The sequence below is a fragment of the Mustela lutreola genome, chromosome 5 (assembly GCF_030435805.1).
Source record: "Mustela lutreola isolate mMusLut2 chromosome 5, mMusLut2.pri, whole genome shotgun sequence".
In the NCBI taxonomy this organism is placed as follows: domain Eukaryota; kingdom Metazoa; phylum Chordata; class Mammalia; order Carnivora; family Mustelidae; genus Mustela; species Mustela lutreola.
Genome location: NC_081294.1, coordinates 172,595,250 through 172,614,739, shown reverse-complemented (window position 1 = coordinate 172,614,739; position 19,490 = coordinate 172,595,250).

Here is a 19,490-nt window from a genome sequence, read left to right as displayed (position 1 = left end):
CTAGGGGCATGCACACCCATTCTGCCAGTGCTGAGGCTGGCCTCCCAGGGGACTGAGTAGAGGCCAGGACTGCCAGCATTCTGGGGCAACTCTGAGCATGTTTGCCTCTGGAGTTTAGAGCTCTTTCTGGCATGGTTTGGGCTGCGAACCCTCAGGAAAATGGTCCAGATCCAGGCAGCTTCTCTGAGGGCTCCCACCTCTGGATGCAATTTCAAAGGAGGTTTCTGGCCATTTCACATGAGGTTTCTTCCCAAATCGATATTGATTTGGGCAGAATTTTTGTGGGAATTGGCCGGCAATGTGGAGTGATTTTGGTCACGTGTGCTCCTAACGTCTGGATTGCTTTGTCGCTAGGTTCACGTAGCAGCCACCCGTGACCATGGGCTGGGCCTGCACAGGTCCCTGAGAACTCACACTGATGAGGGCAGAATTGAGTATAGGGGTCAGAGTGAACACCAGGCACTGGTTTTTTGGCCTGTGCAGGCTCTGATTGTGGTGGTCACCTCAGGAGGCATACAGTTTTTTCCTGCTCTGAAGGTTTTGCACATCTCCAAAAGTCACAGTCTCATCCTGGGTGGCAAGTGCAGTTCTGTGGTCTGTCTCAGGGGCCCCCAGTCTGGAGGGACAGTGCCATTGTGGCTTGAGACCTGTGAGGCGTTGTGAGCTGGATTAGGAGACTCGTGCCAGTTCGTGAATCACAGATGAGATTGACTTGGTGTGTGTTTTGAACATAGAATGTGTTCCTTCATCTAACAGTGTTTATCCCATTGGGCCTACACGGTGGGGGTAAGGCAGGCGTCTAGAGTTATGTGGCTGTTTGAGGTCAGATAGTGACTTGGATGATGTCTTTTCCTTTGTCAAAGGTGATGTAAACTTATGGATTCATCTTTCCATCCCAAGAGTTCCAGTGAGGGCAGAGAGCACATTCAAAATGATTCCAAGGAGGCTCGGATGATTTAAAAGGGAAACATGACCTTCTAGTTTTACTAAATAGATACTTGGACAGCTGTATTTTCTCTGCAGTTCATGGGTGGTGAAGTCAGAAGGAGAATCTTTGGGAATTCCCCCAGAGAGAGGCATCCTGGTGGCTTCAAGGGGCTTGGCATCAGGAACCCTGGGGTGAATATCTGGGGCTGCTTGCCTGATACTTACTGAGTCAGGTTATCCCACAGGTTTTCCATTCCCTCCTAGGGAATTGCAGGAAGGTAACGTTCTGCTTAAAGCAGGACCCTCCCGCACTGTCAGTGGGCATGCAGATTTTTGCAGCCTCTTTGGAAAAGAATATGGAGTTTTCTCCAAAAGCTAAAATCTGAACAACACTAGGACCTAGAAATTGTACTCCTAAGTATTTATCCAAAGGACACAAAAGTGCACATTCAATGGGGTACAAGCACCATGATGTTTATAGCAGTATTATCAACAATAGGAAAACAAAGGAGGGAGTCCCTCTGTCCATTTTCTGATGAATGGAGAAAGAAGATGTGAGAGATTGATCGATCTATCTATCTATCTATCTATCTATCCAATAGCATAGGACCCAGCCTCAAAAATAATGAAATCTTGCCATCAGCAAGAATGTGGAAGGATCTAGCGTGGATTAAAGTAAGCAAAACCAGTAAGAAAAGAACAATGGCCTATGATTTGATTCCTATGGAATTTCAGAAAGAAAACAGATGAACATAGTGAGGGGAGAAAGATAGGACAATGAGGGAGCAGTATCAGCCTTAGAGCACAAACTGAGGGTTGCTAGAGGGCAGGGTTTTTGGCAGGAAGGGTTAAATGGGTGACGGCTATTAGGGAGAGTACTTGTTGCGATGAGCTCTGGGTGTTCTATGCAGGTGAGAAATCACAAAATCCGAACTCCTGAAGCAAAAGAATGAACAGTGCATGGAAACGAATTGGAATGGAAGTCAAGGAAGGAAAGAAGAAGACCATGTTCTACTTCATGAGGAGTGGGGCAAAAATGGAGGGGTTATCGCTGTCCTGTTCTACTAATGATCATTTCCAAACATGGTATGGTACAATACACTAGTTTCTGTTTGCATAAGGAACCCTCAGAAAGCTTGCAGGAAGATTCAGATGTCAGAGCATATCCATGATCCATTGATATGTCCCTTCCAGTCTGCCCAGGTACAAAGGTAAATGGAAACAAATATGGCAGAAGAGGTAAGGAGGTGTTAAGCATTCAGGAGGTAGCCTTCCCCTTTCTCATGAATGCCTGGACGAGTGTAAATTAAGAAGAAGGATGGGGGATCCCTGAGCTTTGCCGCAGACAGGGGAATTCTAACTATGCCTAGAGCTGACGGGTTTACCGAGGAGAGACAAGCTATTAGCATGGCAGGCCAGAACTGCTGGTGCTGAGGTGAGTTCCCCGAGGGGCTGAATCGATGATGGGGGTCAGGCCGTACATCAGGCTCCGGGTTTGTAACTAGGGAGCTGCACAATGTGGGGGAGTTCTCATGTGGGCATGCAGGTTTCTCCAGCTCTGAGGGTTCTGCACAGCTCCAAACAGACTGGTTTCCTGCTGGGTGGCAAGCAGACACCTACAGTGTAGCTCCAGGGCTCCCAATCTAGAGGTCTTGGGGGAAAGACCCCTGGGAACGGAAGCCTGAAAATGCAACATAGAGTTAGGTTTAGGGCCTAGGGGTATGGCAAATCTGATCTGCCAGTGTTGAGGCAGGCTCCATGGTGGGCTGAGTTGATGGTGGGCATCAGGTGACATGTCAGACTCTGGGTTTGTGTCCAGGGGTGCCGCAGAAGCTGAGGGTGCCTCGGGCGACATGCAGGTTTCTCCTGCTCTGAGGGTTCTGGACAACTCCAAAGGGACACGTTTTTCTCTGGGCAGCTGGTGGAGTCCTCGGGTTGAGTCTCAAGGGTCCCCAATCTGGTGGGCCGAGGGGCCAGGCCTCTGGGCATGGAAACCTATACACCATACCTAGGGTTCGGTTTAGGGCCCTGCGGCATGGAAGGCCTGATGATCTGATGAGGAGGTAGGCTCTCAAGTCAGCTGGGCTGACTTGGGGGCGGGCATCAGGCAGCATGACAGAGCCTGGGTTTGTGTCCAGGGGCTGTAGAAGCTGGGATAGCCTCAGGGTGACATGCAGGTTTCTCCTTGTCTGAGGGTAATGCGAAGCTACAATGGCATGGCTTCCTTCCGCGTGGTTGGTGCAGTCCTGAGGTGTCACTCAGGTGTCCTTAATCTGTGGGGCGTCGGGGCCAGGAATTTTTGGTTGGAAGCATGAAAACGCAAACTAGGGTTAGGGTTAGGGCCAGGGGGAATGGCAGGCCCAATCTTCTGGCACTGAGGCGGGATCACTGGGGGGCTGAAACAAAGAAAAGGGTCAGGCAGGGAGTCAGAGTCTAGCTTGAGGGAAGGGGTCCGGCAGAGGGTCAGCCACCGTGTTTGTGACCCACTCGAGTGCTGAAAGTGGGGGATGGCCTCGTGGGTGGGGCATGCAGGTTTCTCCTTCTCTGAGGCTTTTGGTCAGGTTGTAATTGCATGGTTTCCTCCTGGTGGCAGGCGGAGGCCTGGGGTGTGGCTCAGGGGTCCTTAATCTGGAGGGATTGGGGGTCAGTTCTAGGGGACAGAAGCCTGAGAGCTCACCTTATGGTTACCGTTAGGGCCTAGGAGAATGACAGGCCTGATCAGCCAACTCTGAGTCGGGATCCCCAGAGGGGGGTGTGTGTTGAGGATGAGGGTAACGCAGCGTGTCAGACTCCAGATTTTATGGATGGGGCGGGCCACCAAAGCTAAGGGTGGCCTCAGGGGTGCATGCAAGTTTCTCCCAGTCTGAGGGTTCTGCACAGCTCTGAAGGCCACGGTATCCTTCAGGGTGGCAGGTGGACTCCTACAGTGTGGCTCCGGGGCCCCCAATCTGGAGTGCTCAGGGGAGAGATCCCAGGGTCCGAAGCCTAAAAATCCAAAGGAGGCTTAAGGTGAGGGCCTGGGGCCCTGGCAGGCCCAATCCAACAGCCCTGGGGCAGGCACCCCACAGGACTGAATAACAGGAGTAGTAGGCTGTGCATGGCCCTGGCTCATAGAGGGCTATATCACAGGGTTTGTGTCACGACCACTCGGGATTCAAGGGCAGGCACAGGCAGTGGCCTGCGGCACTGCCAGATAGTTCACTGGGGTTTTTCTGAACAATTCTCATGGGTTTTCTGCCTAAATCAATATTGATCTGAGTAGAAAGCTTATGAGAGTTGGCCAGTGTTGGGTCGCGATTTGGGCTGTGCTGGCGCCCATGGTCTAGGGCAGTTTCTCCCTAGGTGAGTGTCCTGGCCATCCGGGAGCACTGGCTGGGCCCACGTGGCTCCCCCAAGGGCCCCCATCAAGTGGAGCTTTCTGGGGGCTTTGCTGAGTCAGGGTGTCTTGCTGAACATCAGCCTCCATGTTTGTGGCCCCGTGGGGCAATGAATGTTGGGGTGGCCTCAGGGAGTCATGCAGGTTTCTTCTGCTCTGTGGGTTTTGTGCAGCTCTGAATAGCACAGTTTCCTCCTCGGTGGCAGGAGGAGCCCTGGGTTGTGGCTCAGTACTTCCCAATCTGGGGGGCTTGGGGGCCAGGTCTCTGGGGATGGAAGCCTAAAAAGCCAAACGAGGGTTAGGGTTAGGGCCTAGGAGCATGACAGGCCCGATCTTTTGGCACTGAGGCAGGAACCCCAATTGGCTGAATCAAGGATGGGTGACCAGCGTTATGTCAAGCTCTGGGTTTTGTGACTGAGGGGTCCCCAGATGTAGGGGTAGACTCAGGGAAGCATGTGGTTTTACCCCAGTCTGAGGGTTTTGAGCAACTCTGAATAGCATGGTTTCTTCCTGGGTGCCAGGTAGACTTCTGCAGTGTGGCTCAGATATCCCCCATCTTGAGGGCTTGGGGGACAGGCCCCTGGAGATGGAAGTGTCAAAAGCAAACTGAGGGTTAGTACGAGGGCTTAGGGGCCTGGCAGGCCCGAACTGCCAGCGCCAGGGTAGGCACCCCAGAGAAGTGACTAGCAGGAGGGATTGGCCACCCATATGCCGGGCTCGAAGGGTTCAGGCTGCGACATTCGGGACCCTGGACCAGGCCCAGGCACAGCTCTGTGGGCCCATGACACCAGAAGCGAGCTCCTGGGTTTTTTGTGTCCAATTCTTATAAGCTTTCTGCCCAAGTTGATATTGTGGTTGGGCAGCAAGTTGGGCCATGGTGGCACCCACTCTACAGCTCTTTCTAGCTAGGTGGGTGTCTCGGCCATCCAGGAACATGTGTCAGGCCCACCCGGTTCCCCTGAGGGCCCCCGTGCACCGGAGCTTTCCAGGGGTAGAGCTGAGGGAGGGTGTCTGGCTGAGTGTCACCCTCTGTGTTTGTTGCCCATTGGGATGCTGATGGTGAGGGTGGTTTCAGGGGGGTATGCAGGTATCTCCTGCTCTGAGGGTTTTGCACAGCTATTAATGGCATGGTTTCTTCCTGGATGGCAGGTGTACTCCTGGGATGTGGCTCTGGGGTCTCCAATCTTGAGGGCTCAGGGGACAGGCTCCTGGGGATGAAAGTCTGAAAACCAAACTAAGCTATGGGTCCAGGGCCTAGGGGCATGACAGATCTGATCTGCCAGTGCCACCGTGGGCATCCCAGGGGGCTGAGTAGCAGGAGCGGTTGACCCACATGCACCTGCCTTGCAGAGAGCTTTTTCTCAGGGTTTGGTCTGCAACCAATTGGGACTCTGGCCCAGGCCTAGGCCACAGCCTAGTTGCCCAAACAAGGTCTCTTGGCATTTTCCTGACAATTATGACAATTTTTCTGCCCAAATTGATATTGATTTGGGCATAAAGCTTATGAGAATTGGCCAGCATGGGCGGCTTTATGGGCTGCACGTGTGGCTTGGTCTAGAGCACTTTCTCACTAGGTGCATTTCACGGCCATGCGGGAACACGAGCTGGTCCCACGTGGCTCCACCGAGTAGCCCCACCAGGGGAGCATCCCAGGAGCAGAGTTGAGGGAGGGGTAAGGCTGAGCATCACCCTCTTTGTTTGTGGCCTGTTGGGGCAATGGATGTGCGTGGCCTTAGAAGGGCATGCAGGTTTTCTCTCACTCTGAGGGTTTTGGGCAGCTCTGAACAGCAGTTTTATCCTGGGTGGCAGTGGAGTACTGGGGTGTGGTTCAGGGGTCCGGAATCTGGAGGGCATGGGGGCCCAGGTCTCTGGGAACAGAAGCCTGAAAAACCAAGCTATGGTGAGACTCTCTAGAGGGTGAATTGAGGATGGTGGTTAGGCGGTATTTCAGGCGCCGGGTTTTGTGGCCAGGGGGCTGCCACAGGTGGGTCTTTCCTCAGGTTGGAATGCAGGTTTCTCCCTGTCTGAGTGTTCTGCACAGCTCCAAAAGGCCCGGCTGTCCTTCTGGGTGGCAGGCGGTCTCTTGGGGTGTGTTTTTGGTATCCCTAATCTGGAAGGCTCAGGGGACAGGCCCCTGGGGATGGAAGCCTGAAAACCCAATTGAGCATTAGGTTGAGGGTCTGGGGGCATGGCAGGCCTGATCTGCCAGCACCAGGGTGAGCACACCAGGGGACTGAGTAGCCAGAAGGGTTGGGCATATGTGCACCTGGCTCGTAGATGGCTTTCTTGCGGGGTTCGGGTTGCACTACTCCAGACCCCATGCCAGGCCCAGGCGGTTGCCCTCTGGCTCCGAGTCACTGGCAGCAAGTTTGCTGGGGGTTTTCCAGCCAATTCTCACAAGCTTTCTGTTCAAGTCGATATCAATTTGGCAGAGAGATCATGGGAAATGGTTGTTGTTGGGTGGCAATTCAGGCCACACTGGCACCCGCAGTCTAGAGCAATTTCTCACTAGGTGCTTATAGTGGACATCTTGGAAACATGGGCCAGGACCATGAGACTCCCTCGAGGGCCCCCACATAGAGGGTATTCTGTGGACAGAGTTGAGGCAGGGGTTCTGGCTGAGCATCAGACTCCATGTTTGTGGCTCAGCTGGGCGCCGAAGGTTGGGGTGGCCTTGGGGGGACATGAAGGTTTCTCCCGCTCTGAGGGTTTTGGGAGGCTCCAAAAGGTACAGTTTCCTCCTGGGTGGCAGGCAGAGTCTTGGGGTGTGGCTCAGGGGTCTGCAATCTGGAGGGCTCATGGGCCAGGTCTCTGGGGACAGAAGCCTGAATAGCTACTCAGCCTCCGTTTTTGCAGCCCAGTGGTGAGTCAAGGGTGGGGGTGGACTGGGAGGGCATGCAGGTTTCTCACCTTCTCCCACTCCCACAGCTCCTAACGACCCGGTTTCCTCCTGGGGGCAGGTGTACTCCTGCAGTGTGCCTCTGGGGTCCCTGGTGTGGAGGACTCAGGCTACTGGCCACTGGAGATGGAAACCTGAAAACCCAATCTAGGTTTAGGGCAAGGGCCTAGGGGCATCGCAGGTGTGATCTGCCAGTGCCAGGGCCCGCACCTCAAAGGGAGCAGGAGTGGTTGGCATCACGTGCACCTGCCTCACAGAGGGCTTTTTTGCAGGGCTTGGATTGCAAATATTGGGGCCCCAGGCCAGGCTCAGGCAGTGGACCTGACAGCCCATGCTGATAAATGCAAGTTCGCTGGGTTTTTCTGGCTAAATCTGATGTTTTTCTGCCCAAATTGATATCGATTTGGGCAGAAAGCTGTGAGAATTGGCCAGCATTGGGCAGTGATTCAGGCCATGCTGGCATATGCAATCTAGAGCTCTTTCTCACTCGTTGTTGACGTGGCCATCCGGGAACATGGGTCGGGCCCATGCGGCTCCCCTGAGGGCCCCCAGGAAGGGAGAGGGCCCCGCAGGCAGAGTTGAGGGAGGGGGATCCAGCTGAGCACCAGTCTGCATGTTTGTGGTCTGGTGGGGAGCCAAAAGTGGGGGTGGGTCTCAAGGAGGGTATGCAGGTTTCTCCCACTCTGAGGGTTTTGCACAGCTCCAAGCAGCACGGTTTCCTCCTGGGTGGCAGGCGGAGTCCTGGGCTGTGGCTCAGGGGTCCATAATCTGGAGGGATTGGTGGCTAGTTCTATGGGGACAGAAGCCTGAGAAACTACCCTAGGGTTACTATTAGGGCCTAGGAGTATGACAGGTCCAATATGCCCATATTGAAGCAGATCCCCAGGGGGCTGAGTTGAGGACAGGGGTCCAGTAGTGCATCAGGGGCTTGGTTTTGTGCCCGGGTGGGCTGCTGTAGGTGGGGGTGGTCTGAGGGAATCATGCGGGTTTGTTCTGTTCTGGGGGTTCTGCATGGGTGTGGTTTCCTCCTGAGTGGCAGGCGAACTCCTGGGGTGTGGCCCTGGGGACCCCAATCTGGAGAGATTGGGGGACAGGTCTCTGGGGACAGAAGCCTGAAAAGCCAACGTACGATTAGGGTTAGGGCCTAGGGCCATGGCAGGCCCAAACTCTCAGTGCTGAGGCGGGATCTCCCATGGGCTGAGTCAAGGATGGGGGTCAAGTAGTATGTTAATCTCTGGGTTTTGTTTCCATGTGGGCCATCAGAGGTGATGGCGGCCTCCGGAAGGCATGTGGGCTTCTCCTGGTCTGAGGTTTCTGGGTAGCTCCGAAGGGCACCCAGGAGAACATGGATGGTAGGCGGAGTCCTTGGTTGTGTCTCAGGGGTTCCCAATCTGGAGGGATTTTTGGCCATGTCTCTGGGCATGGAAGCCTGAAAACACATCCTAGGGTTTGGGTTAGGGCTTAAGGGTATTCTGACCCTACCTCCTGGTGCTGAGGCTGGATCCCCAGGGGCTGAGTCAAACATGGGGGTCAGGAAGCACATCAGAATGAGTTTGTGACTGCGGGGACCATCGAAGTTGGGGGTGTCCTTAGGGAGTCATGTGGGTTTGTTCCATTCTGAGGGTTTTGCTCAGCTTCGAATGGTACAGTTTCCTCCTGGGTGGCAGGTGGACATCTGGGGTGTGGCCCAGAGGACCCCAATCTGGAGGGACAGTGCCAGTGTGGTTTTACACCTGTGGAGGGTTTGGGGGCTGCTTTAGGAGTCTGTGGAAAGCCCAACAGTGCCAGTTCATGCCACTGGAGGTGGTGGGTGAGCTGTGGTGTGAGAGAGCACGGTAGGGGTGGCAATGCTGCTTGCGACCACTGGAGGCTGTGGTGAGCTGCCATGGGAAACCCACCTGAAGAAGAGTCAGTGCTGCCTGCTGGCTCTGAGGGCAGTGGGGAGGTGCTGGGTGAGAGACCCTGAATCCTGAGGAACTACAGATTGTTTCTGCAGGACGGAGTGGTGAGCTGTATAGTCTCTGTTTCTCCAGGCTTAAGAGTGGTCATAAGAAACACTGGAGCCGGGCCCCCACTCAGCATTGTGCCCTGTTTCCCCAGGTTTGCTGGTAGTCTGCTGTCAGGATGGCTCAGGAGGGTCCTCCCAACTGGGCTCTGGAGCCGGGGGAAACCAAACCTGACTCATGGTGCATTTGGAACTGAGGAGTTGAATGTTTGTTTGGAAGAGTATGTTTGTTTCTTTAAAAAGGACAAGGGCATTGGTCGGCTTGAGAAGGAAGTGGATGACCACTTAAGAAATAAGCATATGTCTCTCCTTCTCCCAGGAATTGGAGCAGGTGTGAAGACTAGGTGGGAGACGCCTGCTTATCCACACCTGACAACCCTTCTTCACTCTGGCTCCACAAGACCTGAACTTTGAAAATCAGCATCTGAGTTAGACATGCAGCTTGTCCCAGGACGTCAGCATTCAGACAAAACAGCAGGCCGGTGGGGCACAATGTCACATCCATGCCAGGACAGGAGGTAAAACTTCTCTTTCACCCCAAACCTCCTGGGCTTTTCTCTTGTCTCTGGTGGAGTTCACAATTGGCACACTGGACCAGCTGTAAGCAATCTAGTGTGGGTGCTAGAGTTCCCGAGTTTCTCTGCAGGGAACATCTGGCAGGGATATCATTTTCTCTGTTTATTTCTGGATTACAAAGGGATTTGGACCATATCTTTCCTAGGTAATCCCTTGGATTCGAAAGGGAAGATGAGATTGACTGGTGTGCGTTTTGAATATAGAAAGTATTCCTTCATCTAGCAGTGTTTATTCCACTGGGCCTAGGCTGTGGCCGGCATCTAGAGTGAGGTGGATGTTTGGGTCAGATAGAGACTTGGATGATGGCTTCTCCTTTGTCCAAGGTGATGTATCCTAATGGATTGGTCTTTGCATCCAAAGAGTTCCAATGAGGGCTGAGGGAAAATTCAAAATGATTCCAAGGAGCCTTGGACAATTTAAAAGGGATGCTTGTCTTCCTACGTTCACTCAAACAGCTATATATGGTTGGGCATTCTCTATTTTCTGTGCAGTTGGTGGGTTCTGTGGGTGGTGAAGGAGAGTGTTTGGGAATTTCCCTGGATAAAGGCATTCTGGTGGTTTCAAGGGACTTGGCATCAGGAACCCTGGGGTGAATTTCTGTGGCTGCTTGCCTGATGCTCAGTGAGTCAGGTTATCCCTCAGGTTTTACATTTCCTCCATAGGAAATGGCTGGCAGGGAATGTTCTGCTTAAAGTGGAACCCTCAGGAGCACCTGGGTGGCTCAGTGGGTTAAGCACCTCCCTTTGGATCAGGTCATGATCCTAGGTTCCTCTGATGGAACCCTGCCATAATCTCTCTGCTCAGCAGGGAGCCTGCTTCACGCTCTCTCTCTCTGCCTGCTTCTCTGCCTACTTCTGATCTCTCTGTCAAATAAATAAATAAAATCTTTTAAAAAACACCCTAAAATGGAACGCTCCTACACTGTTGGTGGGCATGTGGGTTGTTGCAGCCACTCTGGAAAAGAAAATGGTGTGTCCTCCAAAACCTAAGAACAGAACAACACTAGGATCCAGCAATTGTCCTCCTAGGTATTTGCTTAAAGGGCACAAAAATGTACATTCTGTGTGGTACAAGCACCGTGATATTTACAGCAGCATTATCAACGATCGTAACATTATCAACCACAGCACATTATCAACCATAGTAAAACAATGGAGGGAGTCCAAATGTCCATTCAATGATGAGTGATTTTATATATATGTGTGTGTGTGTATGTGTGTGTGTGTGTGTGTATTCATTCACCCACATCATCTTCTTCTTTTTTTAATTAATTAATTTTTTATAGAATAACAGTATTTATTGTTTTTGCACCACACCCATTGCTCCATGCAATCCGTGCCCTCTCCAATACCCACCACCTGGTTCCCACAAACTCCCACCCCGCCCCTTCAAAACCCTCAGATTGTTTTTCAGAGTCCATAGTCTCTCATGGTTCACCTCCCCTTCCAATTTCCCCCAACTCCCTTCTCCTCTCTAACTCTCCTTGTCCTCCATGCTATTTGTTATGATCCACAAATAAGTGAAACCTTATGATAGTTGACTCTCTCTACCTGACTTACTTCATTCAGCATAATCTCTTCCCGTCCCGTCCATGCTGCTACAAAAGTTGGGTATTCATCCTTTCTGATGGAGGCATAATACTCCATAGTGTATATGGACCACATCTTCCTTATCCATTCGTCTGTTGAAGGGCATCTTGGTTCTTTCCACAGTTAGGCGACCATGGCCATTGCTGCTACAAACATTGTCTCCCACATCTTCTTAATGGAATAAGAGCAAGTTTCAAAAAGGATGAAATCTTATCATCTGTAAGGATGTGGATGGATCTACAGTGGATTTAGCTAAGTAAAATCAGTAAGAAAAGACCAATAGCCTGTAACTTGGATTCTGTAGATTTTCAGAACGAAAACAGATGAACATAGTGAGGGGAGAAGGCCAATGAAGAAACACACTCAAACTTAGAGCACAAACTGATCGTTGCTAGAGGACAGGGGTGTGGGTGGAAGGGTTAAATGGGTGACAACTATTAGGGAGAGTACTTGCTGTGATGAGCTCTGGGTGTTCTATGCAGGTGGGGAATCACAAAATCCTACCCTTGAAGCAAAGGAATGAACACTGCATGGAAACAAATTGGAATGGAAGTCAAGGAAGGAATGAAGAACACCATGTTCTACTTCATGAGGAGTGAGGTAAAAATGGAGGGATTTTTGCTCTACTGTTTTGTCAATGATCACTTTCCAACACACTGTTGTATGATACACTAGTTTCTGTTTGCATAAGGAGCCCTCAAAAAGCTTCCAGGAAGATTCAGATGTCAGAGCATGTTCATGTTCCATAGATATGTTCCTTCCAGTCTGCCCAGGTACAAAGGTAATTGGAGAAAAATATGGCAGAAGAGGAAAGGAGGTATTAAGCCTTCAGGAGGTATCTTTCCCCTTTCTCATGAATTCCTGGGACAGTGTAAATTGAGAAGGAAGAGGGGGGATCCCAGAGCTTTGCCGCAGACAGGGGAGTTCCAGGTCTGCCTAGAGCTGACCGGGGTCTTTGAGGAGAGCTGAGCTAGTGGAATGGTGGGCCCGAACTGTTGGTGCTGAGGTGAGTTCCCCAAGGAGCTGAGTTGATGATGGGGGTCGGGTGGTGCATCAGGCTTTGGGTTTGTAGCAAGGGGGCTGCAGAACATGCAGGGGTCCTGATGGGGGCATGCAGGTTTCTCTGGCTCTGAGGGTTCTGCACAGATCCAAAGGGACTAGTTTCCTGCTGGGTGGCAGGTGAACTCCTACAGTGTGGGTCCAAGGTTACTAATCTAGAGGGCTTAGGAGACAGGCCTCTGGGGAAGGAAGCCTGAAAATGCAACCAAGAGTTAGGGTCTTGGCCTTGGGGCATGGCAGGCCTGATCTGCTGACACTGAGGTGGGATACCCTCGGGATTGAATTGAGGCTATGTGTCCTGCAACGTAGAAGAGTCAGGGTTTCTGGCCAGAGGGATGGCTGATGATGGGGGTGGCTTTAGAGGGGCATGCTGGTTTCTCCCTCTCTGAGGGAACTGTGGAGCTCCAAATGACATGGCTTCCCCCTGCATGGCAGTCAGGATTCTGGCTTGTTACAGAGGGGTCCTGAATCTGGGGAGTTTGGGGACCAGGCCTCTTGGGGGGAGCATGTATTCAGGAAGCCTGAATTCAGAAACTAGAGTTATGCTAAGGTCCTAGGGGCATGGCATGCTCAATCTGCTGTTGCTGAGATGGGCTCCCTGGTGGGATGACTTCAGGGTGGGTATCAGGGGGCATGTCAGACTCCAACTTTGTGCTCTGGGGGTGAACTCAGGGTTGCATGGAATTTTCTCCCACCCTGAGGGTTCTGCAGAGCTCCAAATGGCATGGTTTCCTCCTGTGTGGCGGACGCAATCCTGGGGTGTCACTGAGGCATCCTTAATCTATACCGGCATGAATCTCAGAAGTGGCCAATCTGGTGGGCTTGGGGGACAGGCATCTGAGCATGAAAGCCTGTACACCCTACCTAGGGTTAGGGTTAATGTGCTGGTGCTGATGTGGGCTCCTCTAAGGGCTGAGTTGAGGGCAGAGATATGGTATCACAGCAGAATCCGGTTTTATGGCCATGGGTGTGACTCATGGTAGGGATGGCGTTAGGGGGGTTTACAGGTTTCTCCTGGTCTGAAGGTTCGGTGCAGCTCCAAACCACAAGGTTTCCTCCCGTGTGGGAGGTGGAGTCCTGTGGTGTCGCTCAGTAGTCCTTAATCTAGGGGATTTGGGGATGGAAGCCTGAAAACCCAAACAGGGGTAATAGTAAGGGCCTAGGGACATGGTGACCCAATCTGCTGATGTTGAGTTGGGGTCCCCTCAGGGCTGAGTTGAGGGCGTGTGTCCAGCAGCTCAGCAGAATCCGATTTTACGACCGGGGGGCCACAGATGGTGGGAGTGTCATTATAGGGGTAGGTTTCTCCCCCTCTGACGGTTCAGCACATCTCCAAATGGCATAGGTTTCTACTGTATGGCGAGCGGAGTCCTAGGGTGTATGTCAAGGTTCCTTAATCCAGGGGGTTTGTTGCCTGGAATCTCAGAATGGAAGCCTGAAAACCCAAACTAGGGCTAGGGTTATGGCCCAGGGGCTTGCCAGGTCTGATCTGCCAGTGCGGAGGCGGGCTCCATGGAGGGCTGAGTTGAGGGCGGGTAATAGGTGGCTCGTGTGAATCTGGGTTTTTGTTCAGGAGGGGCTCAGATGCCGAGGCTTGCCTTAGGGGACACGAAGTTATTCCCTGCTCTGAGGTCTGACTAGCTACAAATGGCTCCATAACAACATAGGCAGCTGGCAGACTGCCAGAGTGAGTCTCAGGCATCTCCAATCTGGCCAGTTTGTGGGCTAGACCTAAGGCTACAGAAGCCTGTACATACAACCTAGGGTTAGGGTTAAGGACTAGTGGCATGGAAGCTCTGATATGCTGGTATTGAGGTGGGCTCCCTCGGGGCTTAGTGGACATGCATCTGGCTTGTGGCAGAATCCGGCATTATGTCCGGGGTGCTGCAGATGATGCGAGTGTGTGTAGGTGCTCATGCATCTTTCTTTCTGGAGGGCAGGCAGAGTCTCCTGGTGTGGATGTTGAATCCCCTGTCTGGAGGGTTAGAGTTAGGGATATAGGTTAGGGATAGGGTTAGGGTTAGGGGTTAGGGTTAGTGTTATGTCTTAGGGACAAGAATTAGGGTTATGTCTTAGGGAAAAAGGTTAGGTTTAGAGTCAGAGTTAGGGATAGGGTGGGGTTAGGGTTTAAGATTAAGGTTAGAGTTAGGGATTAGGGTTACAGTTAGGCTTAGGGTTAGGACTATGTCTTAGGGACAAGGCATGTCGGATCTGGAAACACAGATATAGGCTCACACAAGCACTGAGTTGAGGACGGGACCCAGGAGGCTCCTCAGGCCATGGGTTTTTGGCTTGGAGGGGCAATAATGGCGGGAATGGCATCAGGGGCGCATGCTGGTTTCTAGGGCTCTGAGGGTGTTAGAGAGCACCAAATGAAATCGTCTCCTTCTGTCTGAGACTCTGAATATGGGTATCAGTCTGATGCTCCCATCCATGGAAGGGATTGGGTGTCATATCTCGGGGTCCTGGTCCTTAGCACCCAACCTAGGGTTAGGGTTTGGTCCTGGGAGAACAGCAGGCCTGATGTGCCAGTGCAGACTTAGGCTCTATGGAGGGCAGAGTTGAGGACATTGGTCTGGCTGTCCATCAGGCTCTGGGATTGTGGTGTGAGGGTCCTCGGAAGGTGGGAATCTTTTAGGGGCCTGGAGTTTTCTCCAGCACAGGAGGTACTGCACAGGGCCATGGGGTCCAGTTTCCTCGGGGTTGGCAGCCAGATCCTGCATTGGGAATATGGGGTCCCCAGTCTGGAGGGGTAGGGAGCCAGACCTCTGGGCGTTGGAAGCCAGAATACGCAAAGGAAGCTTAGGGTTAAGTCATAGAGGCATGTCATCCCCTACCTGCCAGTGCTGTGGTGACCCAGCTCAATGCCTGAGTTGGGGGCGCATGTCTACAGGACCGTGAGACTCGGTTCCTTGTCCTTGGGGCCGCCAGAAGTGGGGATGGCCTCAAGAAGGCATGCAGGTTTCTTCTGCTCCGTGGGTTCAGTACATTTCCAAATGGCAGTGTGTCCTCCTGGGATCAGGTGCAATGATGGTGTGCAGCTCAGGGGTCCCCCATCTCGGGGCTTTGGGGACCAGGTATCAGAGGATTGACAGTGGAACACACAACCTGGGCTAGTGTTAGTATTAGGGTTTGGCTTAGGGATAGGGTTATTGTTATGTCTTAGAGACAAGGCAGGTCGGATCTGCCAGCACAGATATCGACACATCCAAGGGCATAGTTGAGGGCGGGCATCAGGAGGCTCTTCAGTCTTTGGTCTGGAGGATCAAAGATGGAAGAAATGGCCTCAGGGGAGCATGCCGAGTTCTAGGGCTCTGAGGGTGTTAGAGAGCACAAAATGAAATGGTCTCCTCCTGACTAAGAGTCTGATTAAGGCCATAAATCTGATCCTCCCATCGATGGGAGGGATTGGGTTTTAGACCTCTGGGGTCCAGAGCCTGAACACTGATGTAGGGTTAGGGTTTGGTCCTTGGAGAATGGCAGGCCGGATATGCCAGTGCAGACCCAGGATCTCCAGATGGCTGAGTAGAGGGCATTGCTCTGGTGGCCCATCAGGCTCCAGGATTGTGGTGCGTGGGTCCTTTTAAGTTGTGGGTGTCTTTAAGAGGCATGGAAGTTTCTCTAGCCAGGAGGGTTTTGCACAGGGCCATGGGGTCCAGTTTCCTCATGGGTGGCAGCCAGAGTCCTGTGTTGGGAATATGGGGTCCCTAGTCTCAAAGTCTAGGGAGCCAGGCCTCTGGGGATGGAAGCTTGAACACCCAAACTAGGGTTAGGGTTAGGTGGTAGGGGCAGGGCAGCACCTATATGCCGACACTGTGGTGACCCACACGGAAGCCTTAGTTGAGGGTTAGGATCAACCCTGTAGAACTGGTGCGCCTAAAGTGAGTTAGCCAATAGGGCCGCCAATTCTCACAAGCATTTTGCCCATATTGTTATCTATTTGAGCAGAATGCTCATCAGAATAGGCCGGCATTGGGCAGCCCTGTGGATGCTATGTCCTCCATGCTGAGGGCCCTTTGTCGGCACCCGAAGCGAGTTCGCCAGGCTTTTACCGGCCAAATCAATACTGAGTTGGGCAGAACGATCGTGAGAATTGGCCAGCATTGGGCAGCCCTGGGGACCACCCTGTTACCCGTGGCTGAGGGCCCTTTCTTGCTTGGGGAATGTCCCGGCCGCCCGGAATATGCGTCAAGACGATGCGGAACACCCGGGGGCCCTGGTGAAGGGGAGCTTTCCAGGAGCAGAGTTGAGGGGTGGGTAGTAGCCGTTCATCTTCCTCCAACTTTTCGGGAGGCTGGGGAGCCCAGGGATGGGTCTGGCCTCTGTGGGGGAATGAATGAGAATGTATCTCTTGTTTGAAGGCTTCCCTAACCCTAACTTTAACCCTAACCCTAACTTTTATGGTTCCTCTGTGAAGTGAGGACAATACCTTGTCCTGGAAGGGGGCTAGAGGTCCCCAATCAAGAAATTCACATCTCTCTTTGCAACCTGACCTGCCCTTCCCTCAGTATTCCTCAGGGAATATCTTCTCACTTCATGAGCTGACAGCTCTGAACTTAAAAACGAATATTGTTTTATATTTTTCAATGCCTTAGTTCATTTATGGCATGTCTTTCAAAACTGCCAGTGGGGAGGCACCTGGGTGGCTCAGTGGGTTGAAGCCAGGGTCCTTGGCTCAAACCCTGCATTAGGCTCCAAGCTCAGTGTGGAGCCTCCTTCCTCCTATCTCTCTCTTCCTGCCTATCTGCCTACTTGTGATTTCTGTCTGCCAAATAAATAAATAAAATCTTTAAAAAAACTGCCAGTGGGTTTTTAGCAGTCCTGGAGGTCTGCCTGCTCATGGAGGGGATGACCTGGGAGAGGCTGCCTTCGTTCCCATCTCCCTCAGCATGTCCCTGAGCCCTGGAGCCATCTGTCCCTCTGAGGGCTGAGGGATCCAAGACAGCCCATCTTTACCCCAGGCGGTGTCAGCTGTGTAGACTGATGTGTACCAGTAGTGGTGGGAAGCTGGTATGGGCCAGGTGCAGACAATTTCTCCTTCTTTTTCCTTCCTCCTTTTCCACCCAGAGGTAGCTCAGAACAGACTTCAAGCCCTGCATCTCAAGATCACTTGACCCAGACACCCTGCTTTCAGCTGGTGACCTTAGCGGTTTCCTGTTGCTTCTGCCTCCCATACCCACTCCCATGGCCATTCCTAGATCAGGGGAGGGATCCAACCCTTGTATGTACTTGGTACTCTTCCTGTCCCACACCCAGCCCACCCACATTTGTCTTCCAGGTATGTGCTTGGATGCAAGCCCATCCATAGGAACTTACCATCCAAACAGATCTAGGTAATGACCACTGAATTAGAGATCCAGGATGCATAACAAACCTGCTCTGAAATTTGTCTCATACTGTATGACAATCTCACATGAAAACAGAAACAATAATAGCTTTCTGGACAGTGAAGTGACATCCATCTCTACTTACACTCTTGAAAGCATAGGTTCTCACCCTGTTACAGTTAACAGGAAAAGTATAAGAATTCAGTGAAATTTGAATTCCAAGCATAGAGTGTATAATTATTGTACAGTTATACTCTCACAAGTATGTCTTATGAACATTGCACAGCAAAAGATTTTTCAAATAGTTTACTGAAAGAAAAACTTTTTTATTGTTTATTTTAATTCAGGTAGAGTTAACATACAGTGGTATATTAGTTTCAGGTGTACAATGTAGTGATTCAGTGATTCTATGTATACTCAGCTGTCATCAAGAAAAGTGTACTCTTAGTCCCCATCATCCATTTCACTCATCCCTCCATCCACTTCCACTATGGTAACCACAGATTCAGCATTTTGCTTTGTATCTTCTTTCTCCTTTATTTATGTATGTTCGTTTCTTTAATTCCATGTAAGAATGACATCACAAGGCATTTGTCTTTCTCCGACTGATGGATTTCACTTAGGACAGTACTCTCTAGCTCCATCCATGGGTCTGCAAATGGCAAGATTTCATTTTTTTATGGTTGAGTAATTTCCCACTGTGTGTGTGTGTGTGTGCATGTATCATCTCATTTATCAGTTTATCAAGAGATCCTTGGATTGCCTCCATATTGTAATACTGTAAATAATGTTGCAAAAAACATAGGGGCACATGTATCCTTTTGAGTTATTGTTCTCATGTTCATTGGGTAAACACACGGTAGTGTGATTGCTGGATCATAATGTAGTTCTATATTTAACGCTTTGAGGAACAGTCATACTCTTTTCTACAGTGGGTTCAGCAGCTTGCATTCCCCAATAGTGCAGGAGGGTCGCCTTTTATCCACATCCTCCCAACATCTGCTTTCTTGTGCTGGTGCTGTTAGCCAATCTGATAGTGTGAGTTAATATCTCATGGAGATATTTTATTTGGATTTTCCTGTTGATGGTCGATGGTGAACATCTTTCCTAGTTGGTTTTCTGGGGGAGGGGCCTGCCACGTGGGTTTTCAGTCAATGGTGTTCCCTGCGTTAAGTCCTCCAGTCCCCCTCAAGGGGGTGGGCTCTGAGGAAACCGTTTGTTTTTTTTTTTTTTTTTCAGACTTTTGTTCTCTGGAGGTTTTTATGTTTGTTCACTTTTTTTTTTTCCCTCTCGCCCTGACCACTTTTGATGGTTTTTGTAGTTTTAGAGGAAAACAGAATGCACCCTAACCTCCCTCTCAGAGAGAAACCTCAGTCTGGCTACAGGGCCCAGATGAGATCCCCCTTGGCCGCCTGCAGAGCAGGTTTTGAGTCACGGTCCCTGGAGACTCAGGATCTTCTGCTTGTACCACAAACCATGGCAGTGGTGGCTGTCTGGACAGCTCCAGACCTCCAGAGAGGTTCCAAGCAGCGATCGCACACTGAGATTTTCCCACTGGCCGGGGCTGGGAGTGCCTGGTCTTTCTGGGTCTAAGAGCGCCAGGCTTGCGCAGGACTCTCTCAGGAGGGCTGTGGGTCCTGCACATGTCTCAGGCTCTGAGAAGGGGCGCAGGTCCGAGAGCACCAGCCTGGCCCTTCACGCACCTCTCTCACAGGAGAGTTTGGTGCGCACG